The 27,909-nt window shown below is 46.9% G+C and overlaps 1 protein-coding gene across 2 annotated transcripts in view; it reads left to right on the plus strand.

Annotated features, from left to right (window-relative positions):
• The first annotated feature begins 16,614 nt into the window (after positions 1 to 16,614).
• Lats2 (large tumor suppressor kinase 2) overlaps positions 16,615 to 27,909 on the plus strand; it is a 54,074-nt gene continuing 42,779 nt past the window's right edge. Inside the window, exons 1-2 of one of the 2 annotated variants that reach the window (XM_052191337.1) lie at positions 16,633 to 16,697; positions 17,637 to 17,823. The gene's annotated coding sequence lies outside the window, so the exon portion shown is untranslated. Of the gene's footprint in view, positions 16,698 to 17,636; positions 17,824 to 27,909 lie in introns of both variants that reach the window. The other variant, XM_052191335.1, reaches the window with a different exon arrangement.

The raw sequence follows: 27,909 nt of genomic DNA on the forward strand, positions 1-27,909 counted from the left end.
CTTTTTTTTTTTTTTTTTTTTTTGGTTTTCCGAGACAGGATTTCTCTGTGTAGCCCTGGCTGTCCTGGAACTCACTCTGTAGACCAGGCTGGCCTCGAACTCAGAAATCCACCTGCCTCTGCCTCCCAAGGGATTATAGGCATGCGCCACCACCGCCCGGCTTGTTGTTTCATCTTAACTGTATTTTGGTTGCTTAGAAATGTTAAAACTGCACGAATTTACCATTCAATTAGAAAACTTCGGGTGGGGGCAGCAGTGAAGGCAAGGCCCAGTGGTTGAATATACTCTGCCTTTTCTTTTTTCTTTTCTTTGGATTTGGTTTTTTCGAGACAGGGTTTCTCTGTATAGCCCTGGCTGTCCTGGAACTCAGAAATCCACCTGCCTCTGTCTCCCAGAGTGCTGGGATTACAGGCATGCGACACCACGGCCCAGCTTCCTTTTCTTAACATTTGTCCTATTGCCACCAAGCACCAGGTAGTTAAGAGTTGTCTTCAACCAAATGTCAGTTAATTATGCAGTCACAGGATCTCAGTTCTTTACATTTACCCACTGTAGGTAGTGCTTCTGGTAACACAACAGAAATAAGATACTCGGGTGAAATTATAGTTCTCTGAGGCTAATTTGGGGGTGTGGTTTTTAAAATGTGTTTCCAGGCCTCTGGGCCTGTGTTTGAATGACTGGAGCTGTCCCAGCACTGACCAGCATGAGGTCTGAGCTTCTTGCTGGTGTGTTCTCCACAGTAGCCCCATTTGAACTTTAGGTTCCAACTGGGCCCTCAATTACTGTTCGATGCCCTCTGGGCGCCTGAGCCTTTGTATTTGCTCTGAGCGTCTTGGTGGGCTGCTCTATAAAAAGCATCTGTCATTGTTTCTTTTCTGTGTGGACTCCCCCTCCTCCCTTCAGCTTATTCCATTCATTCAGTTTCAGCTCAGTGGATGCCTCCGGCTGAGTTTCAATCTGACTAAATGACAAACACCTACAGAAACAAAGCCTTACACCAGCAGAGGCTCTGGCCATTGCATGGAAGATAGCCACTGTGCACACAGGACCTCCGAAAGCTCCTACCTCAGTGGCTCCCATTTTCTCAGTGGACCCAGGAACACAGGTTCAGATATGATACCCAGTTTCAAGGGAAGAGAGACGTGCACATTAGCTTAGATGGAGCCTGTGCACCAGTTTTTGTCAGCTCTAATTTTTTGATAACTTGTAGGTAATGACTTCATTGCAAGTTAACGTCCAGTGAACAGTCCACTACAAATGGCTGCCCCCGAATTCTGGGGCCCTACCCTCATGCTGGTACGTGTCCTCAGTCAGCCCATTTGGCCCAGACCACGATGCCCATTAGATAGGAGGGTTGTTTCCTGGAAGAAAAAGGGCAAATTCCTCTCAGCATTCCTTGTGGTGTGAGGAATGGCTTCTCAAAAGGAAGGAATTGCAATCATCTGACCAGTTTGCTTCACCCAGAGTCTCAATTTCCTGACATTCTGCAAGCTCTTCAATGACACATACCGTGAGCATGTGCACCGAGGAAGCAGATGCTGCCTCAAGCATTCTGTAAACGCCATGCTGTGGGGACTCCTGCCGAAGGGCTCGTGCCCTGCACTGCCACCTGAGCTGTGAGGTCTCACACATGTGGATCATTTTAATTAATTGATGTAACCTAGGCTGGCTTTGAACTCACTATCTTCCTGCTTTGACAGTCTCAGTCCAGAGATTATAGGCCTACATTATCCGGCCTGGCTTGGCCTCTTCTTAGCAAAGCACAGGACAAGCACAGGGCTTTGATCAGTTCAGCTAATTATACAGTGAATATAACACAAACCTACTGAAGAAGGAAAGAAGGAAGGAGAGAAGGAAGGAGGGAGGGAGGAAGGAGGGAAGGAGAGAGGGAAGAAGGGAAAGAGGAAAAGAAGGAAGGAAGAAAGAGAGGAAGGGAGAGAGGAAAAGAAGGGAGGGGGAAGAAGGAAAGGAAGGGAGGGAGGATGGAGGCAGGAAGGGAGTGACATGATGTTATGGGTTCCCAACAGGTCAAATTGTGTATTTCTAGTCTAACCTGTGAGTCCTGTTTCCTCTCTCTCTGCATACTAGTTATCCGTGAACCAGAACCCCAAATTTCAGATCCTCCACAACAGGCTTCTGCTCTTGACAAACAAAATACTTGTCAGGACTGAAAATGGTTTAAAATTAACTCCACAGCTGCAGTCGATGTTCAGTTGGTGGTGTTCCTTTCTACAGCTCGGGAACTTCCATTCAAAGTCCCCAAATTCTTTAGCTTCCTTGGCATGTACAGCTTGTAGGATTTAATATAGCTTAATAGACTTATTTAAAAAAAAAACTATTCAAAAGCTACAGGATGTTTGTTGTAACTGTGCCTTACTTACAAATCACCAAAATTGCCCTTTTTAGAGGCTGTGCTCATAACTTTCAAGAACATGGAGCTCTGGGCTGTAATTGGCAGCACATGGGCCATCGCCTTCTCTACAAGTCCATTTCCTCCTTCAATCTTGGTGCTAATAATTTGATTCATAAGACTGAATATTCACGGAAAGTTTCCAGCCTCCCTTCTAGAATGTTCTTTCTGCTCTCAATGCTAAGCTTCTCTTGGATAAAAGGTTTACTCAATGTCTCCTCTCCACCGGGAGCTTCAGGCATGTTCTATCTCGCTTGACCCTTGACATTAGAGACAGCTGTGGATCTCTGCTTTACAGCTGAGAAAGACAACATCCTAAAGGCTACGAACCTTGGTCACCCTTCCACCTCTGGCTGGTTGTTGGCTCCAAAGCTGGGGTGCGTGGTGTCTTTCTAAACATGCAGATGCCTCTCAGACCAGAGGCCATGCACCATAAACCTCCATCCAAGGTCAGCACAGCTCTTCTTGAAGAGGGTGGCGGAAAAAAATGTATGTATGTATATATATATATATATATATATATATATATATATATATATGTGTGTGTGTGTGTGTGTGTGTGTGTGTGTGTGTGTGTGTATTATATGTACGAGTGCTTGAGTGCTCTATGTGCATGTACACCTGAATGACAGAAGAAGACATCAGATTCCATTACAGATGGTTGTGAGCCACCATGTGGTTGCTAGAAATTAAACTCAGGACCTCTGGAAGAGCAGCCAATACTCTTAACTGCTGAGCCATCTCTCCAGCCCAAGGAGGGAGTGTTTAAAGGTGAGATAAATGAGATTTTTTTTTTTGAGAAAAGATTATTAAAAACAAAACCCATGCATGGGGAAGGCAAGGGTGCTGTTGTACACATGAATCCTGGTATTCAGGAAGCTGGGGCATGAGAGTTACCCTGAATTTGGGGCCAGTCTGGGCTACAAATTTAAAACAAAAAGTTGTTTAAAAAACAAAAGTTGGGGGCTGGAGAGATGGCTTAGCGGTTAAGAGCACTGACTGCTCTTCCGAAGGTCCTAAGTTCAAATCCCAGCAACCACATGGTGGCTAACAACCATCTGTAATGAGATCAGATGCCCTCCTCTGGGTGTGTCTGAAGATAGCTACAGTGTACTTACATATAATAAATAAATAAATCTTAAAAAAAAAAAACAAACCCAAAAGTTGTCTCAAAAAAAAAAAAAATCAAACCCAAGCAAACAAAAATCCCTATGGAAAATGACAAGTTCTAAGACAGCATCCGTGGGCACCTGACGTGACCCGAGCCCACACTACCGGCCTTACCAATCCTTCCGCAGCCTGCTCACCTCAACACAGCCCATAATGCTCAACTCATAGCCTCACAAAAGGTCCTGGCTGGGGGCAGGGACCCAGAGGGACAGAGGCACCACAGCGCCCACCTCTCATAGCTGGCCTCAAACTGGATACAAGCCTCAAGCCGCAGGCTGGCAGAGGGGAGGCCATCACACCTGCTGACTCTCCTAGACTCTCCATTTCCCCATTCTCTTTGTTCAGTCTGCTGGCTCAGCTCATGGCCCTGGAGAAGGTGCACCACACACTTTCTGTCCTAAACTAGGCGGTTCTTTTGAGAGGTCATCTCCATCTTCTCTGCTGTTGTCCCAGACAAGGTGTGCTGGGATCAACTGAGTTTGAGGAATGGAGGAAATAACATTCCAGGAAACATGCCTTCAGAAAGAAAGAATGGCGGGTCTGGTGTACACCATCACCAGATGGGCAGGTGTCGTAGTCTGGTTTGTATGTGCAGTGGAGGGTTTTGTGTGTGTGTGTGTGTGTGTGTGTGTGTAGTGTGTCGTGTGTGCTGGTGCCTGCAGAGCTAGGAGGAAGGTGCTGGCTCCACTGAGCTGCAGTAAGCACTCTTAACCGACTGGCTGTTTCTTTGCCTCCTGTTCATCTTCTTACTCAGATCACTAGAGCCTGGGTAATTAATACAGACATTCATTTTCCACAGGAGTCTTGAAAATCCACAGAGTACTAGCATCTGTCCAGAGCCTCTTACTGCATCCATTATGGTGAAGGGGAATTATAGTAACCCGCTGTACTTGACACAAGCTAGAGAAACCTGGAGGAAAACAAAACAGAAAAAAGAAAACAAATATCAATAACCATGAATTGAGGAATTGCCTATATCATATTAGCCTGTAGGTAAGTCTGTGAAGACATTTCCTTCCTTCCTTCCTTCCTTCCTTCCTTCCTTCCTTCCTTCCTTCCTTCCTTCTTCTGTTTTTTGTGTTGTTTTGTTTTAAGACATGGTTTCTCTGTGTAGTCCTGGCTGCCCTAGAACTTACCCTGTAGACCAAATTGGCCCCAAACTTAGAGATCTACCTTCTTCTGCTTCCTGAGGATTAAAAGCATGAGCCACCACAGCCCAGCTTTTTTTTTTTTTTTAAGGTTTATTTATTTAATGTATGTGAGTGTTTTACCTGCAAGTACATCTGTACATCATCTGTAAGCCTGGTGACAGCAATGGCTAGAAAAGGGCATCTGATTCCCTGGGACTGGAGTCACAGATGCTTGTGAGCCATCGTGTGGGTGCTGGGAATAGAACCTGGATTCTCTGCAAGAGAAGCCAGCACTCCTAACCAGGGAGCTGCCTCTCCAGCTTTGTGGGGCATTTTCTTGATTAATGATTGATGCACAGCACCCAGTTCACTGTGCAGTGCCATCCCTGAGCGCAGGGCCCTGGGCTGTATATGCTAACAGCCTGAGGTAAGCCTTGGAAGGCAGGCCAGTGAGCAGTGCTCCTCCATGGCAGCTTTGTCAGGTCAGCTCCTGCCGCGAGTCCCTTCTCGTCCCTTCATCACAGACTGTGAGCTATAAAAGAAAGCCGTTCCTCCCCAAACGGCCTTTGGTCATCATAGCAATGGAAAGCAAATGAATACCCCTGAAGATACAGGATTCCCTTCTTCTTCTCCTTAAGCCAAGGGACTTGGTCCTCTTTTCCTTATCTAACTCAAATCAGTTCCCACAGGCCCCACAGCTAAAGTCATCACCAGATGCTTCTGGAATTAAGTTTCCAGCAATGAGCTTTTGTGAAGATGCATCCAAATCATAGCCACAGAGGACCCTGGGGCTTAAGTGACTTGAGGCTCCACCCTGTCCTTGAAGATGAGGTCTTAAGAGTGGTGGTCTAGCAGATCTGCCTGAATTGGCTTTTATAGTGATAGTGATTTTCACAGGGAAAAAAAAAGTGTTTTTTCTTTTTCACATCTGTAGGCTAAATAGTTGTACGTTAGTCTGAACACATGTTTTGTTCCTGGGGCCTCCCGGGCTATATGGTAATGTAGGTATGGGCGGGGGATGCTAGAGAGACTAGGGTCACCGATGCCTCCCGTGCCACACTTTGTAGATCCTGCCTCCTCAATGACTCTCCACCCCATTCACAGTTTTTTCACACCTGCTGTCACTGCTCTGGAGCAGAGGTTGGCAATTTTTTTTCTGTAAAGAACAAACAGCAAATATTTAGGGTTTTACAGGCCATATATGTTGCAATAGCATCTGCTGTAAAGAGAAAGCAGCCACGGGAGATTGAGATCTAAGGTGCACGGCCGCGTTCCAGTCATGGCTTGCGTCGTAGGCACTGCAATAGGGATTGCACATCCCATCCGTGGGTCGTGAAATGCTTCTCTTCTTTTAATTTTCTTCTCCCAATAACTTAGAAATCAACATAATTCTTAGCCCATATGCTGTATAAAACAACAGAGCAGACTTGCTCCATTCACTCTCATGGTGGATGGGCTGTGTTCTTCCAAATGCCTATGTTGGCATCCTAACCCTTAGTACCTCAAAATATGACCTTATTTACAGATAGGATCTGTGTAGACACAGTCAAACTGAAGCTATCAGGGCAGGCCCTGATCAAGCATGACCATGTCCTAATGCAAAGCATATGCAGACATGCACAGAGGGCCAGTCATGTGCAGAAACACAGGCGGTGGCCACAGACAAGGAAAAGGCTACCCAAGTGTTATACTTTGAATAGGATGGCCTCCATAGACTCATGTGTTTAAATGCTTGGCCATAGGGAGTGGCATTCTTAGGAGGTGTGGCTTTATTGGAGTAGGTGTGCCCTTGTTTTAGGAAATGTGTCACTAGGGGTGGGGTTTGAGGTCTCCCATGCTCAAGCTATGCCCAGTGCGGCACACAATCTCTTTGTGCAAACTCAAGAGGTCTCTAGATGTAGACCTCTCAGCTCCTTCTCTAGCACCATGCCTGCCTGCACGCTGCCAGGCTTCCCACCATGATGATAACAGACTGAACCTCTGAACTGTAAACAAAGCTCCAATTAAATGTTGTCCTTTATAAGAGTTGCTGTGGTCACTGTGTCTCTTCACAGCAATAGAAACCTAACTAAGACACCGAGGCTACGTGGAGTGAGAGAAGAGACTGAAGTAGATTCTCCTCAGCTTGTCTGCACCGTCTTCTCCACTCCTGGCTGTTGGATCTTCAGCCTGTGTGAATTTGAGGGAACTTGGTTTCTGTTGCTCCAGTGACTCCATTTGTGGCACAGATGATCTTAATCCGTGATGGGATAATGTCCCAAAAAAAACACCAAGAGCTGAAAATACCAAGAAGTGGCAAGTGCATTTAATATTCCAAGCCACCAAACACAGCAGTTCAGTCAGTCACACAGCAGCTCAGTCAGTCACACAGCAGCAGCTCAGTCAGTCACACAGCAGCAGCTCAGTCAGTCACACAGCAGCTCAGTCAGTCACACAGCAGCTCAGTCAGTCACACAGCAGCAGCTCAGTCAGTCACACAGCAGCTCAGTCAGTCACACAGCAGCTATGGCGCTCGTTTTCACCGGTGATTTCAGGGCTGACCTGGAGTCCCAGGTCGGCTGTGTTAGGAGTACACGTTTTTCCTTAGCCATGAGTGACCTAGCTTATGATTTGGGGCTCAGTGCAGAGATCGAGCATCGTGGTGAACAGCAAACACACCGTCTTCCCAGAACATACACTTTATGGGAAGCTAGGCCTACATCGAATAATCATAAAGAAAAAAAGTGCGGTGAGCAGCAGTACTGAGGGCCACCCAGAGACAAACAAAAAGGAAAAGTACTCCAGGGAGTCATGGAGGGTTCCTTGGATTGGTCCTTGGTATAGAGCAGCAAGTACATCAAGGCAGCCGCGTGGAGGGGCGTGGCTCATTTCCCAGCAGCTGGGGGAAAGGCTCACAGGAGTCCCTATTCCCTCCTCTTTGCTTCAGGTGATAGTTTGTGTTTTGTTTTTTGGGTTTTTTTTTTTTTAAAGTTAAAATAAAAACTTTTAACTTTAAACAAGTTTTAAAGTTTTGTGCTTCATTTTGTGTTTCTTAGACTGGCTCTCTTGTAGCCCAGGCTAGCAGGTAGTTAAGGCTGACCTTGAACTCCTGATTCTCATGCCTCCACTAAGTGCTGGGATTACAGGTGTGCCTACTGTGGCCAGCTTTGTAGCGGAGGGTGGTGGTTGTGGTCTGTTTGTTTATTCAGGGTCTCCATTACCCAGGCCTTGAATTTCTGGGCTCAAGGGATCCTCTTGCCTTAGCAGCTTGGGCAGCTAGGGACCACAGGCAAACACTACCACCTCGCTAGCTTTTAATTTGACAGTACTTAACCACAGAGCTAAGTCATCTCTTCTATCCACTCTGTTTACTTCATTTCCCCGAGGCCCTAACATCCTCCCTACTCTCTCTGAGTCCATTCTCTGCATGCCTTGAATACCAGCTTTCCTCCTGACTTTGTTTCAGCCCCTTTCCCTTTCTAAGTAGCTTTATTTCAAATTCTGATCCTTCCTCTCACCTCTGTCCTTTGGAAAGGGATTAGTTCTGGGGCATTTGCCCCGTTCCAACTCTTCTTGGCCTTCAATTATCCATAATCAAATACACTCTGCAGCAACTGCTTCCCTCTGCTCTGGAATCTGGCAGCCTGAGCCCCACAGGCCTGCTTCTACGTTTTCCCTGAAGTCGGCTCATCACAGTGTCTTCGTGGCTTTCTTCTGGCCATGTTTTTCAAGCATCTAATGATAACACACTTCTTTTCTCTTTTTTCTGATCTGGTATCTGGTAGATAAAGCAGAACAGGTGCTGCTTAAAGTAACAGCTCACAACCCAGACAGCAGCTCGCTCACAGGTCTTTAGTTAAAGATCACAAAACCGCTTCCTTTACAACCAATTATACAGTTAAATATTTTTGGTAGATCTAGGTTAGCTGGATCCTCCCAAATGACTCGGATATGTTTATTTTGTTACAGAAATTGATTGTAATAAGAAAAAAGTCTTGGACTTATTCTTCATAAAGTTTACCAATATTTGATACAAAATAGCATGGTAAGATTTTTAGCAGGTGTGGCAGCACACACCTATCTACCAGCAAGAAGAGGTGTGGGGAGCGGGGCTTGGGGGAGAACAGTCAGGCTCATCGACATGAGATCCTCTCCCAAAAATAAACGAATAAACAGATGGTTTTAATGAGCCTGCTGAAGCTACCGGCATGTAGCTCCAGTATTTGGGAGGCAGAGACGGGCTGTTTGGGCCCAGAAGTCTGAGACCAGAGTGGGCCAGAGATACTAGTTCATTGTTTTATGTTTCTGTTGTTTGTTTCTGAGACTAGATCTTACTCTGTAACTGTGACTGGCCTGGAGCTCACTCACTATGCATGCCAAGCTGGCCTGGAATTCACACCCGATCTCCCTGCCTGTGCCTCCCAGTGCTGGGATTAAAGACATGTTCCAGCACACCTGGCCTGTTCTTTTTTTTTCCTTTTTTTTTAATGCTTTCTCTTATGTATGTCTGTGCACCTCTTTTGTGTCTGGTGCTTAGAGAGACCCTAAGTTGGCGTCAGACCCCACAGAACTGGAGTTCTAGCAGTTGTGAGCAGTCAGGTAGGGGTCCTCCAGAAGAGCAGCCTCTGCTCTGTACCACTGTACCACCTCCCTGGCCCGCTGTTGTTATTTAGATAGGGCCTCACTGGCCTGGAAATCACTCTATAGACCAAGGGGGCCTTGAACTCACAGAGATCCTCCTGCCTCTGCCTCCCAGTGCTGGGGTTAAAGGTATGCACCCACCACTGAGCCTTGTTTTACATTTTTTGTTGTTATTGTTTTTATTTAATTATTTATTTATTTTATGTATGTGAGTACACTGTTGCTGTCTTCAGACACAACAGAAGAGGGCATCAGATTCCATTACAGATGGTTGTGAGTCACCATGTGGTCCCTGGGAACTGAACTCAGGACCTCTAGAAGAGCAGTCAGTAACCTTAATCGCTGAGCTGTGTCTCCAGCCCCTTGTTTTACGTTTTTAATGGAAGGTTTTAAAACACACAAGAATATTGCCTTTTTAGTGGAACTTTTCCAGATACAGACCCGGGTGTGACACAGAAGTTGCAGCCAAGCATAAATATAAGGAATACTCGAGTAAAGCCAGTCAGCACTAGGGGAATGCAAAGGGGGTGGGTATGTTGGGAGACTGATTCCCTTACTAACGCTGTCTTACTAATATGAACTGTCCAAAGAACTGTCTAACTCAGAATGGGATTGCATCTTCATGAGGCCGCTGCTGTGAGCTTTCCTGGGAACGAATGAGCTTTAGCTCACTGAGCAAGGCTGATTTCTGCAACCTCATATGTTATCACTCATCTGAGCCGCTCAGAGGCTATTTGGGAAATGAAAATACCTGTGCAGGGCTGGAGGCATCCAGAAGAGCAGGTCCGTGGGGTCCCGGGTCCTGAGCTGCCCCAGCTGTACATAGGAAGCCTGCATGCATTTTCTAGGGCAGTCTCTCCCTATAATAGCTAGAAGTAAAGCTATTAGAAATTATTTAAAATCAGGGAAGAGTTCACACTTTAAAACTGCAAGACAGCTGTGAGAGTTGATATCCTAGGGATTGAGCCCTGATATCCAAACTGTTTCATTGCTGAGAAAAAACCATAAATGTGGCTAAGGGCCTCGGTGGGACAGTGCTTGAAGGCCTGGGTTAAGATGCTAATTGGCTTTTCTTTTTTTTCTTTTTCTTTTCGGTTTTTCGAGACAGGGTTTCTCTGCGTAGCCCTGGCTGTCCTTGAACTCACTCTGTAGACACCAGACTGGCCTCAAACTCAGAAATCTGCCTGCTTCTGCCTCTCAAGTGCTGGGATTAATGATGTGTGCCACCACTGCCCGGCCACTAATTGGTTTTTTTTTTTTCTTTAATTTTTGTCCTAGTTAGGATTTTACTGCTATGAGCAGACACTATGACCAAGGCAACTCTTTTTTTTTTTTTTTTTTTTTTTTTGTTTGTTTGTTTGGATTTGGTTTTTTCGGGACAGGGTTTCTCTGTAGAGCCCTGGCTGTCCTGGAACTCACTCTGTAGACCAGGCTGGCCTCGAACTCAGAAATCTGCCTGCCTCTGCCTTCCAGAGTGCTGGGATTACAGGCGTGAGCCACCACCGCCCAGCTATAATTTTTAATTTTTGAAAGAATTATTTTTTTTTATTTTATGTACATGAGTACACTGTAGCAAGAGGGCATCAGATCCCATTACAGATGACTGTGAGCCACCATGTGGTTGCTGGGAATTGAACTCAGGACCTCTGGAAGAGCAGCAGTCAGTATTCTTAACCACTGAAACATCTCTCCAGCCCTGTTTCTTTTTTTTTTGTTGTTGTTTTGTTTTGTTGTGTTTTGGTTTTTTTTTTTTTTTTTTTTGGATTTGGTTTTTCTGAGACAGGGTTTCTCTGTGTAGCCGTGGCTGTCCTGGAACTCCCTCTGTAGACCAGGCTGGCCTGGAACTCAGAAATCCACCTGCCTCTGCCTCTCAAGAGTGCTGGGATTACAGGCGTGTACCACCACTGCCCAGTTGTTTTGGCTTTTCTAAAAAAGAAAATTTTCTTTTTACATTTGTCTGTCTGTTGTTGTGTGTGCTCAACACTGTGGTCAGTTCTCTCTATCCATCATGCAGATCCCAGGACTGAACTCAGGTCACCAGACTTGCTGTTAGCCCCTTACCCGCTGAGGTATACACCAGCCCTTTTTTGCTTTTTTTTTTTTTTTAAAGATACCATCTTATTTGCTATGAGGCAGAGGATGACCTTGAATCCAGTGTCTCTTGCTTTTCTGTCCCATGTGTTGGGGTTACTGGCCCAAGCCACCACACCGATAGCCAGACTTAATAGGAGAGAAGAAAAGGAAGAAAACAGAGGCAGAGAAAAAGCCAACGGAAGAGTGAAAAAGGTTTCCATTTCTACTCTACTTTCTTCTGTGTGTCAAACCATGGGACTGTCCTCCGGCCCACCAAGCAACCTTCTACAGACAGAAGGTTCTATAAATACTTCCTGTTGTCACTGGGTTAAGAGTCAAATTCTGCAGCTTGAAGCCTGGCCTATTTCAGATGTCATTGGTTTACAACCATCTCTAACTCCAGCCCCAGGGGGTCTGTTATCCCTCTTCAGGCCTCATTGGGTACTACATGCAAATGGTACATATACATACATTCAGGAAAAACACCCATACATATAGAATAAAAATAAATAAACTGGGTATGGTGGCAGACACCTTTAATCCACGCATTGGGGAGGCAGAGGCAGGTGACTCTCTGTGAGTCTGAGGCCAGCTTGGTCTACAGAATAAGTTTCCGGACTGCCAGGGCAACAGAGAAACCTTGACCAGAAAAAAACAAAATAAAATAAATAAAGTTTTAAAAAAGGATATCAAGGCATCATGGATACATATCAGCTAACTAGCAAAGGCGATATGGTTAACTCCAAAGCTTTGAACCACAGTAGCCAAAGATCAATAGAGAAGGAGTTCCCTGCAGCTGACTCCAAAACAGATAATATTTCATTCATGCATTCATAGGGTCTCTTGATATAGTCTAAGCTGGCCTGGGACTCTCAATCTCCCCACACCGGCATCCTGAGTGCTGGGATTGTGGGTTTGGGCCACCATACTTGAGCGGAAATGGTTCATACTCAAACTTTGATATTTGACACAGTAAAGATGGCTTTAAAGTATATTTGCTTCTCAGTCAGGAGGTTCTTTACAGTTTCCTGTTGTGCAGGAAGCCATAGCCTGGTTAATGAGAGACAAAACACATGGGGAAAACCACGTCCTTATGAGACGAGCAGTGTGGTGTGCCTCTTCCCAGACTTCCAGGCCTTCTGCAATCCGATCCTGCTCTACATTTTCATGACTGTCTAGAGAGAACAGTTTTGTGGTGAGACAGATCCGGTGAGTCTCCATCACACTGGTGACAAATATGGAGACAAGAATGTGTCCAAAGACCAGACCCTGCTCTCCAGACACCCATGGCATGAAGGAGGCTGAGTCAATAGTCAGGATGTTTGCACTCAGAAACAACATGAGCAGGGTATTGGTCTTGGGGGACATTCTCCTTGGGTGGAGTAAATCCTGTCTTTACTTCAGGAGCCTCGCTGGAGGGTTGACTCCCAACACTAACTAGCAAGGTCTATGACAGATGTCTCTGCTTTGGTCGAAACTAAGAGACCAAGCTCTTGGGCTCCACTCTTCCTCCCTCTGCAGACATTTCTTCTTTTAGTCATACTCCTTTTCTCTTCAGACACTGCTGGGGCCATCTTAGTGGTCGAGTGCCTGCCTAGCACCTGTGAGATCCTGGCTTCCATCTTCAGCAACACAACAACAAGCCAAGAACACTACAAGTGTAAAGGGGTTATGTTGGTTTGTTCCTGTGTTTATAAGTACATTGTAATCATGACTTCTGGTGATGACCTGAAGAGAGCCTTGTAATCCAGTGCTCCTGAGCTCTGCAGTTAGATCTACCTAGATTCACATCTCAGCTCTGATCCTGGGCAGCTCTGATCTCTACTTCAAGGTCTTCTTCTATCAGAAAGGGTTAATGACACGGTTCCTCTAAAGACAGGAGGAGACAAAGTGTCCGTCTAGACCATCGTTCTAGGCTAAACATGGCACACACAAATAATAGATCAATCTATACATGGTAATTTTGTCACTAAAGATGATGCAGTGCTCAACTGGCCTTGTGTTCTCTCTTTTTCTCCTCAGGTATACATACATCACATAAGTGTATCTGTTTTGTTAATTTAAAAATATTTGTTGTTGGCTATCCTACTATTGATGTATCAAAAGTTATAAAATAAAAATATCACCTAGAATTGCTATGTGCAGATACTTTTCTCTCTTTTCTTCTTCTCTTCTTCATCCTCTTCTTCCTCCTCCTCCTCCTCCTCTTCTTCTTTCTCCTCCTCCTCTTTTAAAGATAGGGTCTCATTGGCCTCAAAGCTGGGCTAGAATTCACTATGTAGCCGAGGATGAACTTTAACCTTCTGATCCTTCTGCCGACATCTCCTGAGTGCTGGGACTATGGGCACACACCATGATGCCTGATTTGACTGTTGATTAGTTTCCTCATCAAAGCCCTATCTTGGACACTTGTTTCCAATTTGTCTAGTCTCAAATGCATGTATTTAGAACCATTTTAAAAATTAAAGGCACAAATAGAATACCTTTGTGGCTCACAACCATCTCTAGTTCTAAGGGATCCGATGCACTTTTCTGGGTTCCATTGGCACCTGGCTTATATGTGGTGCACATACCTATATTCAAGGAAAATACTCAAACATATAAATCAATCTAAAAAATTTTTAAATGTTGACAGTTTACCTTCAGCTTTTTAATAAAAGCAGCAAGCACTGTAGATTAACTTAAAACACTAGTTTTCCCTCCTTGGTTCAATTTCCATTTCTTCTAAATGGCCACAGCTCTCATGGGTGTGACACATAAGAGTTCACACTTATACAAAGGATGAGGCGAGTATGGGTTCCAAGCCTGTGTTTATTTATAGACATGGTGTAGTAACCTATGCACAGTTCTGCAATTTGGTATTCTTCACCCCACACTGGGTCTGAATTCCATCTGTAATCATTTGTCCTTTGGTAGAGAGAAAGCCAGCCTCTTAACTGCCGGATGTAACCACCGTGTGACTTTCCCTCTCCGCTCATGCCATCCAGCTGTCCTCGGCTCCTCACTATTATAAGCAGTGCCGTTGCAAAAAGCTCTTGTTTATTTGTTTGTTTCTTTGTTTTTGGACAGGGTTTCCTCTCTGTAGCCCTGGATGTCCCAGAATTAACTCTGTAGACCAGGCTGGCCTTGAACTCAGAGATCAGCCTGCCTCTGCCTCCCCAGTAATGGGATTAAAGGTCTGCACAACCACTGTCTGACAAAAACAAAGTTATTTTTGTTCTTTTTTAAAAAAGGATTTATTTTTGTGTGTGTCTGTGCTAATTGTGTGTGTGTGTGTGTGTGTGTGTGTGTGCTCGCGCATCTACCCTCAGATGCCAGAACAAGGCATCAGATCCCTTGGCAGTGGCATTAGAGGCATTCCTGAGGTTTCTCCAGGAAGTGCAAGTGCTTTCAAACTGCTAAGCCATTTCTCCAGCCCCAGGTGCAAAAAAACTAAGTATTTTCCATATGAATGGAAAGAGTCTATTTGTATTAGTAAGCAACTGAAGTAAAGAGGATTCTGGCTTCAGAGGGCTGTGTCTGTGGTCTGCTGCCTTGGCTCTATTGGTGAGATAAAGCTGGAACCTCACAGACACCCTGGAAGCAAGACAGAAAGGGTCCCCGCATCCTCTCCAAAGGCACACACTTCCCCTAGGCTCCACCTTGGAAAGGTCCCATCAACCAGCTACCAATAGGGTTCAGATTGGAAGTTAGATCTTCAGTACATGTACTTGGAGGGATATTTACAATCTAAACAATGACACCACTTACTTTATAGCATTTTTCATTTGATAAAAGTTTCTCTCTCTCTCAACCTCACCCCCTCAACCTCCCATGCCGGATTTCTCTGTGTAGCCATGGTTGTCCTGGAATTCTCTCTATAACCAGGCTGACCTTGAACTCAGAGATCACTCGCCTTCCTAAGAGCTGGGATCATAGGTGTGCATCACTAACTGGCTTCCTAACATTTCTTAAATTTTTAAAGAGCAAGAGGTAGGAACTTTGAAACACATAGTGAAGGTTGCCAGTGCTCTTCCCGATGGGAGAGAAGTTCACAGCTGAGTGCCAGACTCCTCTTATATAGAGCATTACAGAGGCCTTGGTTCCCCATCACAGTGCAAGATGTCACTGTAGCACACACAGGGTCAGGCTGACTAAAGAAAATGAGGCTAATCTGCAGGAGGCTTAATTATTAAAGTTCAAAGGACAAAGAAATGAAATTCTTTGGAAGAAGCCTTGAGGGAATTAGAGAGGTGGGGGGTGAGGAGCAGCCCAGGACTAAAGGCTGGTGAAGCAGTTAAAACAGTCCTGACAAGGGTCCCTTTGATAGTACAGCCTGAATTTGGCACAGGAGAGAGAACTTGAGTTCCTTCCCGAGGACAAAAATAAAAACTGGTACAAATGATCTTCACTCTTGTGAATTTCTTCCGGAATTGAAACTTCAAATGTCACGTTTGTTAATTAAAGAGGAAACCGGGTTGACTTTTAAGACTATTAGTCCTCACCATCACTTACCACAGACCGTAGGTGGTGGGGAGTGTGACGTTAGACAGCCAATAGTAAACGAAGGACTTGGCCTCCACGCTGTTATTTCTCAGCGTCTGTCCCTGGACCAAATCCCCAAATGGAGGATAAAGGAGTGGCCGAAGTGTAAACGCCAGTCTCCGTGGTTGGTTCGTGCAACACTGATGTGTTTTATAAAACCATAAATCACTTTCCTAAAATGTGCCTGGGGAGGGAGCTGGTTAACCTGCGTTCTATTAAGCTCGGCAGTCAGGCGTCCTGTTTTATAATTTGATGCCCGAGTCTCAGCAGCCGGCTGCACTTTTCCGTGGCTGGCGCCGGGAGCCTGCGAACTTACTTTTCTCACCGACTGGTACGAGGCGTTTAGCAAAACCGGCGCTCCCGGGCTGCCGACTTCCGACGCGAGCCCAGAGCTGGGCAGGTGGCGGTGCGGCCCGGCCAGGCGGCGCAGGAAGGGCCGGCGGGGCGGAGCGGCGGGCCGGGGAGCAAGGCCGCGGGCGCCCCGCCCGGGCTGGTATGCGGCCGGGAGTGACGCGGGAGGAGGGGTCACGTGACGCCCGTGGAATGCCAACAATGTAGCGAATGTCCCGCTCGGGTCTGCGCTTCGGAACCGCGGTGTGAGCGCCCCGGGAAGATGGAGCCGCCGCCGCCAGCACAGCCGCCGCTTCCCCGGGCTCCCCCGACCCTCCGGGGTCAGCAGCCACTGCCGCCACCGGCGCCCGGTCTCCCGGCGCGCGAAGTCCCGGAGCCGCGGGCCAGGACGCCGCCGAGGGTGTAGAGCGCTCCCGGAGGTAAGGGGCCGCGGCCGGGAAGTTTGTCGGGACAGGGCTCCGCCCGGTCTCACGCGCGAGCCGCCCTGCGGAGCACGGACAGCCCGTCGGGTGGGTCCCGGGTGGGTTCGGGGCAGCGGGTGACGGTGGCGGGGCGGCTTTGTTGTGCTCGCGCAGCAGCGTCCGGAGGCCCAGACCCCGCGTCCCGCGGCGCCGACCCCGCCCAGCCTGGGCCTCCGAGCGCCGCGCCGTCCACCACGCGCGCTCGCGGCCTTGCGCGCTGTATCCCGGGCCCTCGGCAGCGCGGTGCCCGCCCGGAGCCCCGTCCCCGGCCGCGCCGTCCGGCGGTCGGTGCGGGGCGGTTGCGTAACGCCTCTCTCGAGTCGACTTCTCCCGGGTTGGCCTCCGCTGCTCCTCCCCACCCGCGACTCTACGGCCTGAGTCCGTAGCGCCGGTCCCTAGCCCCGGTCACGCACGAGCCTCGCCTGAGTGGCCGGGGTCTTACCCGGGCGACCTCGGCCACCAGCGGCGTGCTGGAGGCCGCCGGGTGAAAACATGTGCCTGTGAGTGTGAACGGGAGAGAACTGGACGTGCAGATTTTGTTGACAAAAAGTCTGAGCGAGGACTTTTCACGCCTTTAAATTTCTCCTGCTTGCCCGTAATGTACCCGCTTATTAGGGACTTTGTACCAAATCTTGTTTCGTATTTTTAGTTTAACCCCAGCTTGGGTTTGTAAATGATGCTCACTAGTTTTAAGTGCTAAATTTGGAGACAGGGCTACTTTTTGTGATATCTCCCCCCTCCCTTTAGCAACTGTTATAATAAGACGCTAACAACAACAACAAAAAATCTTCCAGCACAGGAATGCAGACGCTGCTTAGAAAGCCTGTTTTAACTTAACTATAATTAACAATACATTACAGTATTCAGCCTCTTGTAAAATTTTGTCTGATTATCCAGGTATAGAAAGCGCTGTTGAACGAATTCACCATGGTTCCTTTGAAATTGCTTAACTTTTACCACATTTCAAAATGTCAGCTTCATATGGTACCAACAGAGGCTGCTATGCGGAATTAGAACAGAATTGCAGAATTCGAAGTTTTGAATTGAGAGTTATTCTTCAGCCTCGCTAACTAGTTGGAATAGTGTAAGTGTAAATTGGAGCTGTCGGTATTTCTTAGTGAATCACGGCTTTGGTGGGAGGGACTTTCAGGGTTGGGAGGGACTTTGAATGGTGGGCGGGGAACACGTTTACAATAAAATGCCTTGTTATTTTAAATGCTGCGTTGTAAATAGCCTGCCCTAGGCCCTTAAAACCCACTGGAGAGTAGAATGGAGGTTGGAGCTGGTAAATCCACACTAAACTGGTACCAAAGCTACTGGGGAGCGATGGGGGGGGAGGGTAATGCGGGGCGGGGGGGGCGGGGAGGGGGTTAAAGGTGTTGTGTTTGTATCAGGGAAACCTAGATCAACACAGAGCTCTGTATTTATTTCATGCTTGTAATAGCACGAAACTTTTCAGCAATATTCCATTCTACTTAAGAATAGTAGTATGCTGGAAGGACTACAGATTATAAACTTAATGCATTTATACTGTCTTGGCTGTAAATGTGTCCTACAAACGATGATAGGTTCCAGTCCACAGAAGGGGCAGTTCGACTTTGTGGAAGCTGTAGAAATTCCCAGAAAGCTCGGTCCTTCTAAAAAGCTCCGTTCTTTTTTTTTTTTTTTTGGATTTGGTTTATTTCGAGACAGGGTTTCTCTGTGTAGCCCTGGTTGTCTTGGGACTTCTCTGTAGACCAGGCTGGCCTCAAACTCAGAAATCCGCTTGCCTCTGCCTCCCAGAGTGCTGGAACTACAGGCGTGCGCCACCACCGCGAGTCAAGCTCCGTCCTTCTAAAAAGCTCATTGCTTGGTGTGTTCTCTGGAGCAGCTGGAGTTCAGGGACGCGCTGAGGCACAACTGTTGTGTCACTCTCTGAGGGATGACTTCTAAGGACTTGCTTGGGCTGCTAATATCCCTGAATGTTATTTAGCTGCTCTCTCAATGCTGTTAAGCCGAATGCTACTTGATTTATTGTTTCATCTTGAAGCTATAATAAAACAGTAATGTTGGAAGTAAAGATAATTGGTGGAGATGCTAAAATTAGGAGAGAAGTTTGGCACTGCTTAGTGCCTGCCAGTCACTTGGCAAGTACTTTATGTTGGTTAACGTCTAGACTGTGTCGACTTCATTGTGAGAGTGGTGGGTTTTTTTTTTTTTTTGTAAAGTTAATTAACAAGTACTTTTTGTTTGTGTGCCAATATTTGACATACATAGGATTTTCTTGGAGGAAGAATGAAAAGTGTCCTATTTCATAGCAGGACTTTGCATTTCTTGTTAACCCTGATTGCTAAGATACCTTAGCAGACCCTGCAGATCTCTAAAACAGTTAGGGTGGCCCAGATCTTGAAGAATGGAAGTTGGCTTTGAATGAAGTAGGCCTGGGTTTAGAGTATGAACCCCTCTGCCTTCCAAAAGTTATCTGAAGTAGGAATGCGGAGGGCTAACACTTTCCATTACCAGTTAACTCCATCCCACCTCTGAGTCCTTCTCCTGCTTTATTTTATTTATTTCGTAAACATTAAAAGTTCCCAGACAGCACCTGCCCCCTCCCCAGCATTGTCTGACTGGCTGGATACATTCTTCACTCTTCTGTGTTCAAGCTTTTACACAGAAGTTGGAGCCTCCCAAGAGTAACGTGCGTACATGCGGTGAGTTCAGAGGAGGCGAGGTTTGCTCAATGGAATGCTAATGGAGGTGGTCTATCCTGCCCTCTTCAGCTACTTGCTCTTAGATTCTGCAGGGAACGCTTGTCTACTGTACTGTGGCCACTGTACACAGATTCACCAAGGTCTTACGGGCACCTGATTATTGGACAGTGGGGAAACAGTGTTTTCCTGAATCTCTAAGAAGACAGTCATTGCTTTCCTTGGGGAGACTCTCCTATGAAGGGCAGGCTTGACCTGTGACTTTCTGGAGTAGGCAGGACCGGTGGTATAGGTATGTGGTGGTATAGGTATGTGGTGGTATAGGTATGTGGTGGTATAGGTATGTGGTGGTATAGGTATGTGGTGGTATAGGTATGTGGTGGTATAGGTATGTGGTGGTATAGGTATGTGGTGGTATAGGTATGTGGTGGTATAGGTATGTGGTGGTATAGGTATGTGGTGGTATAGGTATGTGGTGGTATAGGTATGTGGTGGTATAGGTATGTGGTGGTATAGGTATGTGGTGGTATAGGTATGTGGTGGTATATAAATCTGACATTTAGTGTCTGGCTCACGGCCTGGCCTCTCTGCGTGATTTAGTTTCATCTTTGCTAGTTACTTATAGTGGGAATGTGATTTAAATAACAACTGGAGGTTTTGGTCTAAGAAATGCTGTTTTAAAATATGCCCCCCCCAAAAAAATAAACAAATAAATGAAGGGAAATGGGAGCATCATGGCAAAAGTTTGCCACCTGTGCAGAGGAACTAAGGCAGGTGGACTGTGAGTTAGAGGCCAGCCTGGGCCACGTAGGCCATGTTGCAGACAAGGATGGCCAGATAGCCCAAATCTAATGGCCGGAGTTTGAGTCCCTAGAACCTACATGGTAGAAGGAAAGAACTGACTCCTGCAAGTTGTCCTCTGACCTCAGGTATGCTGTGACGTTCATACATACAAACAAATGTAAACAAACATCAAAACCCCACTAAAATAGAGCCAGTGTTCATATGTATAGGTGCAGGTTTTGGCTGGCTCGCTAGTTGATGTTTGATGTGTGTTTGGCCGCCTGTGTGGGATGGGAAAGCGTGAGGAGGAACTTTTGAGAGTAAGAATTCTCCGGCAACTGCTGGCATCTGATCTGGGAGGACTGCAGCTGCCTTTGGGAAAGCATGGACGACGGGAGCCTAAAACGCTGCACTCTATCAGTCACTGGTGGCTGCCCAGCTCAGCAGGGGATTTGGGAATGGGCTCTCATTTTGCAGTGAAGTGGTTTTGTTTCCTGATTTGTTAAAGATATTTTGTTTGTTTGGGGTCTTTGTTTTGCTTTGCTTTGAGGTAGGGATTCATTGGGAAGCTCTGGCTGGCCTGGAACTCACTGTGTAGATAGACCAGGCTGGCCTCCTGAGGGCTGGGATTACAGGTGTGAGTTACTTAGCTGTTTCTGGTTTTGAGTTTCAGTGTCTTTTTTACTCTAAAATATATTTAAATCAGTTGTTTTTGCCAAAGCTTTCAAAAGCTGGATTTACTTATTTTATATTCCCAAGGGTCATATTTATAAACTAATTGATGAAGTAAAAATTCTCATCTGTCAGGTCTTGTTAAAATGCTGTGGGAGTTGCTCAGTGTAGCCCATCCCCAGCTGTAGTCTTCATTTGACTGATAAATATTTCCATGAAAAATTTCATTTAACAGTTCAAGGTTTGGCTATGAAACTAAGGTTTAGCCTTCAAACTAAGCCTTAAAATACAAGGTCTCCAAGCTGAGACCAGAACTTTTCTTCTCTATGGCAGGGAAAGTTTGCCTCTTTCTAAATGATTCTGTCAAGGACCAGGGACACCAGTAGGTGCTGTTTAACATAACCTCTTAAAAAGACAATAATACCTGGGGTGTTCTAGGACCAGCACTTCCTAAAAAATGTTGGGGAGAGATGAAGAGAAAAATCAAAACACTGAAGAAAACCAGCTGGTAGCTTCATGAGGTATCACTGAAGAATCCTCTTAGCCTGCCTGTGCTTCAAATTGTTCATTATTCTGGAAAGGGCAGACAGAACCAAAACACCTGGCCCTTGCTGCTGTCCCAGGCCCCTAGCTCAGCTCCACTCTGACACAGAAGGGTTTTGATTTTTTCTGGCTCTGGTCAACTGTTTATATTTTGAGACAAGGTCTCATATAGCACAGGCTGACCACATACTCCATGGAGTAGCTAAGGATTCTGAGGTCCTGCTTTTCTCCTCTGCTCCCAGCGTCATGGTGTTGGTTTTGTGTGATTGTTTGGGGAGGGGTGGGTTGTGCAGTAGGAGCTGCCATGGTTAGAACTTAGGACCTCTTGCTTGCTAGGTGAGGTGCTGTACACTGAGCCACACTGCCAGTCTCTTGGCTGGTTTTATGCCACGGGAACACTGTGTGCAAGTCCTCCTTTGGTGTGTTTCTGTGTCTGAGTTAGAATGACAGAAGGGTAGGAGGGTGTGTGAGCCACCCCTGGGTTCAGACTCCAGTCAGAGTGGGACTTTGCCTCACTATTAGGACCCAGTGTCTAGGGCCAGGAATGTCATTTAGGCACCATGGTTTAGAAAGAGAACTGGTGTGTGTGTGTGTGTGTATTTGCAAGTATGTACAGTTTAGTTCCATGACATTAAATGTATTCTTGCCGCTGCAGCAAATAGCATTTGTCTATTACCTAAAACTTTCTCATGGACATCAGGCTGTCACTTCCTGTCTCCTTGCTTCTAATTAGCCTCTGTTCTGTCTCTGGATTTGCTTACTCTAAGTATGCAAAGTGATAGGAGTGGTACTGTGTAGTTTGTGAGCAGCTACTTCATTCAACACATGTCTCTAAGGTCCTCTGTCCACCATGTGGCCTGTAATGGGACTTCTGCGTTAAGACTAGGGTGTAGACATGTGAGGCTTTGTGATAGTCTTGTGAGAACTGTCTGTCCTTAGCTATTTTTTTTTTGCTTGTTTTTGTTTTATTTTGGTTTGTTTTTGAGACAGAGTCACAGCATGTGTATCTGGCTGACCTGGAATTTGCTGTGTAGACTAGGCTAGCCTTGGACTCACAGAGATACACTTGCATCTATCTCTGGGATTAAAGGGGTGTGCCACCATGCCTGGCCCAACTCAGTCATGTTTTGTTTGGCCGCTGGAGTCATATGCAGAGAAAGGGCATTGCTGTGGATGGACACCCCCCACCCCACCCCCCAGCCCAGTTCTCTGTGCTTTACAGCACCTGCTAAGAAAACATGGGAGGACTGCTTTTGAACGGGTATCTCCTGGCTGTATGTTGCCATACATCAGACACTAGAGGGGGTGAACAGAGTGCTTCTGCCTGTCTCAGACAGCTTGCAGAAAAGCCCACTGGTCCATCTTATAGGCAGATATTGCACTGGGGTAGGTGTGGAAGTGACACCCTTAGGTTAGGAAGTGGTCTCTTAGGTTGCTGTCTAGGGGGAGCGAGCAGTTCTCAGTGAGTTTGTTCTCAGTGGAGTATAGGTCTGTGCCATTTACAAGTGAGGAAAAACCTGGTGCTTTTTTTTTTTTTTTTTTTTTTTTTTTTTTGGATTTGGTTTTTTTGAGACAGGGTTTCTCTGTATAGCCCTGGCTGTCCTGGAACTCACTCTGTAGACCAGGCTGGCCTTGAACTCAGAAATCCACTTGTCTCTGCCTCCCAGAGTGCTGGGATTACAGGCATGCTCCACCACCGCCCGGCAGACCTGGTGCTTTTAACTTGCATCTCAGAGTCTGCTATGCCCTAGCTGCTGGGCCATGGTCGCTTCTGTGTGTAGCTGCAGGTCTGTCTTCAGTGGTCTTGGAACAGGACTGGACTGGCATTTTCCCTTGGGCTTTTCTCCTCCTTAGACCGTCCTCCCACCCTGACTGACAAAGGAGGCTCATGGGCACACCTGCTTCTCTGTTCAGAGTAGCATCTTTTCTGCCATCCATGCTGAATTTGGATCCATGCTGGTTCTTGTCTCCTGACCTGGTTAAAACTTTGCACCTACTTGTTGTGAACACTTAGATATAATCACTGTAGTACACTATAGCCCTGTCCTGTGAGCATCACCAGTTCCAATTAGGCTGGGCCACTTCTCTTTATCTTCTAGATAGTAACCTGTGCCAGGCAGTGGTTGCACACGCCTTTAGTCCCAGCACTTGGGGAGGCAGAGGCAGGTGGATTTCTGAATTCGAGGCCAGCCTGGTCTACAGAGTGAGCTCCAGAACAGCCAGGGCTACACAGAGAAACCCAGTCTCAAAAAACAAAAAACAAAAACAAAAAAAAATTAGATACCAGCCTGTGTTAGAGCTGAAGGGGTTTTCAGTTTTTTATTTTTTATTTATTTTTTTATTTTTTTTTTGTCTTTTCAATTTTTCTTTTCTTTTGACACACCAGAAGATGGCATCTGATTCCATTATAGATGGTTGTGAGCCACTATATGGTTGCTGGGAACTGAATTCAGGACCCCCGGAAGAGTAGTCAGTGCTCTTAACTCTTAACTGTTGAACCATCTCTCTAGCCCTCCCATTTTTTCAAAACAAGTTTCTGGCTGTCTTAGAACTCACTCTATAGATCAGGCTAGCCTTGAATTTAGAGATCCGCTTATTTCTGCCTCTCTAGTGTTGGGCTTAAAGACATGCACCACCATGCCTGGCTTTTTTAATCACATTTTCTTTTTTTTTTCTTTCTTTCTTTTTTTTTTTTTTTATTTATTTATTATATGTAAGTACACTGTCACTGTCTTCAGACACTCCAGAAGAGGGAGTCAGATCTTGTTACAGATGGTTGTGAGCCACCATGTGGTTGCTGGGATTTGAACTCAGGACCTTCAGATGAGCAGTTGTTGCTCTTAACCACTGAGCTATCTCTCCAGCCCTTAATCACATTTTCATTAACACATTTTCATACAGGTCTTAAATAATTGATTATTTTGTCAGCTCTCATCTTAACATTTAAGCTGCACAGTCACAGGCTGGTCATTTTTTGATACCTCGTGAGAGAGACACCTTGTATAGATGTTCAGTTTGTGCACTGGTTCAGAGTTCTACACGTATGAGGGTGGGATTCATATCACAGATATTACCATTCATTTGAGAGTATGTTCAGCACATTTGGAGACTGGGCCACTCTCAGAGGACCGACAGCCACCAGTCTCTCTCCATCCCTGATAGCATCGTGCGTGCACATCGTCTCCAGTGCACATGATCACCCTCTTCCAGACATGTGCTGAGACTGTTCCTTTTGGTCCAGTTTCTGCCATCCCTTTGATTTAGACTCTTCCTGCCCAACTCTGTGCCAGGTTATGGCAGGTGGTATGCGCGTTGGCTGTATGTAGTCAGGGTTGTGCTTACAGGACCTGGAAAATGCCTGGGGCACGAGTGATGTAATAGAAATGCAGCGCATCCCGGGTCCTTCCTCACAGAGGGGTCTCCGCAGAGCTGCCTTGTGCTCCCCAGGACTGGAGAAAAGAAAGCATTGGTGTGGGAAGCAGGGCCTTGGGGCAGCCCACTCACTCCTCCTCACTAGAGACCCTGAGCTTGTGCCAGCGTGGCCTGAAAGGCACCGGCGTTAGTTCTGGAAGACCTGCACAGGAGAAGAGTACCTAGCAGTGAGCGACGGCTGCTGCCACACATGGCATGGACGAGCAAGCAAGAATCACGGGATGCTTGGTAGGGACCAGAAGCCAGGGGCTGCAGAATCCCACGGTGAGAAAGACAAAAGCTGGTCAGCTGATGGTCTTAGTTAGGGTTTCACTGCTGTGAGCAGACACCGAGACCCAGGCACTTCTCATAAGGACAACATTTAATTGGGGCTGGCTCGCAGGCTCAGAGGTTCAGTCCATTATCACCAAGGCAGGGGCATGGCAGCTTCTTGGCAGACATGGTGCAGGAGTTGCTGAGAGTTCTTTTGAAGGCTGCTAGTGGAAGACTGACTTCCAGGCAACTAGGATGAGGGTCTTGAAGCCCACACCGACAGTGACACACTTACCCCAACAGGGCCATACCTTCTAATAGTGCCACTCCCTGGGCTGATCATATACAAACCACCACACTGATCCTAGGTATTGGTCAGGGGGTGGTAATGACATGCCACCTGACGTACCTGTTGCTTCTGAGTATTTGAGCTCCTTGGGAATGCTGTCAGCCTAATGGTGTATGCACTAGGAAAAGATTGCCCATGGTCACAGTCCTCTGTTCCTCCTGACCTTAGCAGCCTCTGTTTCAGAACAAATTCCAGGGGAATCTTGGGAGGCTCGAGCTACCAGGGCCTCCTTCATTGCCCGGTAAGCGGGCCTTGGCCCTGGGATGCACAGGTAATATGGCTTAACATGAAATAATGGTTTAACAGAAACTTGTGTAGTTGCTTTCTTCATAGCCCTTGCCTTGCCTAGCTGTGGAAAGGGCTAGTAGACTTCGCTGTCTGCTAGCATCCTTTGGTGGTAAACTCTGACTGTCACAGACCACACCTTCCCAAAGGAATGTTCCAGGAGGAACTTATAGCCTCTGTCCTGATGACCCTTTGGCGTGTGTAACTCTGCAGCACAGGCTGAGTAAGTGCCTGAGCCTCTTACGGTCGCAACTTGTGCCTTTACACCCAGACCACTGGTTTGTGTGACCAGGCCCTGGAGCCCCTCTTTGTTCTACATACCAGCATCAGTGGACTGGACTGCTGCACTGGTTCTAGTCAGCCTCTGGATTCCTGGCCGAGACCCTGCTTCTAAGCCAGCTTGTGCACATGTGCCAAAGGCCCTTCGTAGTGGAGTCTTGCTGCCTCTGGTTTGTCCCCAGACTTCAGGAAAGCCCCAGCCTCTGCAGTAAACCCAGAGGAGGGGACTGCATTCTTCCCTCCAGCTGGAATTTTACTCCCACCCCCTCCCCCAGGCAGACTCCTTATCTATTCAGTTTCTCTGGCCTTCCCCTTAGTCCTCTGGTCCTGTGCTCCTCTGGGGCGGGGCCTCTCCTCTGCAGCTCTCCTGCTTACCCTCTGCCTCACTTTACTGTAAATTGCTGAAGGTGAGGTTTTTAGTCACTCTGTCAGTGCCTGAAACTTCCTAGGCATCGGCCCATGCCTGTAATCTAAGCTATGGGGAGGCTGAGTCAGGAGGATAGTGAGTTTCAGGCTTTCCTTGACTATTTAGCAAGGCCTTATCGCAAGAAAGATGCCACCAGGGCTAGAATGATGGCCCAGAGGCTGAGAGAGCTTGTTGTGCTGTTAGAGGACTGGCGTTTCATTCCTAGCACCTACATGGGTCTCACAGTCACTCATCACTCCAGTTGCAGGGAGTCCCGTGTCTTCTGACTTCCAGAAGCACCAGGTACACATATCATACTCTCAAAGACACTCTTTCCCCATTTACCGAGGAGATGGGGAAGGAATAGTGGCGGGCGGGATGGGTGCCTTATGTCAGGTCCCTTTCTTACACTTCCATTTGTTATAATAAAGACAGGTAATGTTAGTTTTGATTGTCAACTTGACACAGCCGAGTAGCACGTGGGAAAGAGTCTTAGTGAGGGGTTGCTTGGTCAGTTTGGCCTGTGGGTGGGCCCATCTGCAGGAGTCAGTTTTGATTGTATTCATGGAAGCAGAAGACTCGCCCACCTGGGCCATGCCGTTCCCAGGATCCTGGGCTGTGTCCATGTGGAGAGTGAGCAGGAATGTGTGCGTTTATCCTCCCTGCACTAGTACCTGCTGTGTGCTGTCCCGTACTGATGGGCTGTAACCTGGCATGTGAGCCAGGCAGAGCCTTCCTCCCCTAATTGCTTATTGTCAAGTGTTTATCAAAGCTGTGTTCACAGTTCTAATTTTTGAAAGAAAGGGAAGAAAATGGAAGCTTTAGAAACTGTGATTTTATGTGAATTCTGAGTGGGAAGGAAGTAATCCTTTGCAAGTTCCTACCCGAGCGAGGCACTCCCAGGATTCTCCACACCTGCTTTGCAGGCTCTTAGAAACTGTCCTGTTTTTGTTGGAATGTGAGCTTATGATTTTAGAAATCTAGGTGTTTGAGAACAGTCGATCAGCCCAGGAAGCCCCTGGGAATGAGTGGAAATATTGTAAGTAGAAAATATATGCAGTCCACAAAACCTGCGGCTCACAGCTCAGCAGCACCGCATGCTGCAGAGGTTCGTGCTTTTCCCTTGTCCCAGGGCAGCTGGTAGCCATGGACTCTGACGAGCATCACCAGAGCGGCAGAGAACACCTGACAGCAGCCCAGGGAAAAGTCCAAGTGCACATCCTGAGGATAGTGCCCCAGTGCCTTTCTTCTGCTCTGTGGGAGTTGAAGACTTCTAAGCCTGACTAGGGTCGCACACTCTAGTACTCGCTCATTCTTTTTAATGACGTATTTATTTCATGCATAAGAGAGTTTTGCCTGCTGCATGTATGTATATGACTGCTGCCTGAAGAGGGCATCAGATTCCCTCAACTGGAGTAACGATGGTTGTGCTGTACCCTGTGAGTGCTAGGAATTGAGCCCTGGCCTTCTGATCTTAACTGC

This window comes from Apodemus sylvaticus, chromosome 8 (genome assembly GCF_947179515.1).
Source record: "Apodemus sylvaticus chromosome 8, mApoSyl1.1, whole genome shotgun sequence".
NCBI lineage: Eukaryota > Metazoa > Chordata > Mammalia > Rodentia > Muridae > Apodemus > Apodemus sylvaticus.